Source organism: Penaeus monodon, chromosome 2, assembly GCF_015228065.2.
Source record: "Penaeus monodon isolate SGIC_2016 chromosome 2, NSTDA_Pmon_1, whole genome shotgun sequence".
In the NCBI taxonomy this organism is placed as follows: Eukaryota; Metazoa; Arthropoda; class Malacostraca; order Decapoda; family Penaeidae; genus Penaeus; species Penaeus monodon.
In genome coordinates this window covers 23,333,740-23,335,996 of record NC_051387.1, presented here as the reverse complement: position 1 = coordinate 23,335,996, position 2,257 = coordinate 23,333,740, and positions in this window count along the sequence as shown.

The window sequence follows — 2,257 nt, the reverse complement described above, 5'->3', positions numbered from 1 at the left end:
ATATGGCACTTTGCCAGTGTGACTGTCTTGAAGTAAGACCAACAAAAGGGAAATACTAAAGCTGTGGGAGTAGTAAAATAAGATTTGTGAAAGTGAAGGAAAAATCTGTTCTTATCCCTCAGTAAAACCACAATCCAACATTTACACAGTGTGTAACACATCTAATTTATTGAAATGGGCTCTGATGTACATAATTAGGCTACTACAGGTTCCATCTAGCAACAACAATGAATATCATGTATCTCTGAATATGCAAAAACATTACAATAATGTTTTGGATATAAATGATACAAAAGCACTGACATTCCTTTGCTGATCCAGTATAGCTAGTGCCATGCAAGCCCAGTTTGCCATGCTTACTTCACAGAGCAGAGGCCCAGCACAACCCAAATTCTCCCAGAGGCATTGGGTTAACATACTAATTACATAAAAATAGTAAAATAATATAAAAGCATCTTTCTGGAAATCAAGGAAAAGTGTAAATAGGTGAGATATGTAGGACTAGTAATTGTCCCCTTGGCTACTAAATACTTACAGAGCCATCTCTATGCAAACACAATTCACAAAATAAAATTACAGTGGTCAGGGTATGTAATCATGGCACCTTCATCCAATGGGTTAATTGTAATCAACCCACATGTCAATTGTTTACAAATTAACAAGAATGTTTTGTCTTAAAATGTGCACCCAGGAAATGATGGGGGTGAAAAGGGATAATGTCTTTTACACTTTTTATTGTTAATTATTCTCTTTGTTCAGTTAAATGAAAAAAATCCGGATTTTAGGTCTGTAAGGGGCAACCATAAATGGCTAACCTTTTAAAAATCTAACAAAAAAAAAAAAAGGTAAAATGAAAGAAACAAAAATCTTAAAGTCTCCTTAGTCAAGTAACATCATTTATGCTCAAAAATACATTTCTTTATCATAAGATAGAGAGTGTGAAGATGCTCAGAAGGGATAGATGTGGTGTAACAGATTATAATTTTTATAATATTTTTAGGTAAAAATAGGATACAAGGTAAATTTTTCATTAGTTTTAAAACATACATCTTATCTTTTCTTCAGTAATTAACATTCAGGTTTCTTTTCAAGTTGTATAAACTAGAAAAAAAGAAAAAAAAACTATACGCATTTCTTAAATGAAAATTTTAAGTAAACTTCTGACTGGGACCTACATAACTGGGATACAGTAACTGTATAATAATCATTACCTCTGTAGTGCCCTCTATAAGTCATACTAATTGTATGTAGAAAATTACCTTTACCAGTAAAAGGATTAAAAATGGCCAGGATAATGTTTTAACTGACTGGATTGAAGATAATTTTATAATTGGCTTAAATCTATGGCAGTGTCTTTGCACTATGCAGAGTGGCATTCAACAAGATTAAAGCTTTATTTGTTGGAGGAGATGCACCTGCTAGTTTGTTCCCACTAAAAGATGTAAAAAAAATATCTTAGCCCTACCCAAATTTCACTAAATTTTTGACAGTCAGTAGCCTCAGATTTACCCTGCTGAAGCAGATAAGCTTCTAATATGAAGCCAGACCTATTGCAGTGTTCAATATGAACAAATTAGGTTGCCCCAAGGCAACATTTGTACCTCATTTGAGCTATGCAGGTTAACATTCTATCCATGTGCTTTCATTATTATAAACTATATTACTTTCTAATTTAATATCAGTTTGCAGCAGAATCGGTAAAAAAATATTAATAAAAGAATACTCTTTTTTCACATGGTCAACACTAATTATGATGTACACTATAAAAAAAATGTTTAGAAACATTACTTCACCAAGAATTATACTTTTTGATTGAAATTTTGTATATTATGAATACACTCTATATATCTTCTTTGCTGCGTAGTTTGATTCATATATAGGAATCAACAGATATAACCCAACATTTTGATCTAGTGTGACTAGAAATTGTCATTACTCATTTCCCTGGTCAGGCAAAAAGGCTTTCTTTTGTTGATAAAGCCGCTGCTCTAAGAAGTTGTAGAAATCAAAGTCGTCAGCCATTCTGTGAAGTAACTTCTCCCGGATTTCCGCAGGTACTTCAGGCTTTTCCTGATTTTTGTTAACCATCAGTTGCTCCTTTTGTTCTGTGTAAAGGAAGGGGAAGTGATCAACACTGATACGTTAAAACTGCAGATACATTTTACCTCCTCAGAATATATTCAATTATGAATTTTTTCTAGTAAATTCAGAATGGATGGTGAAAACAGTTTGATAAGTGGTCATAAAATCAACATCT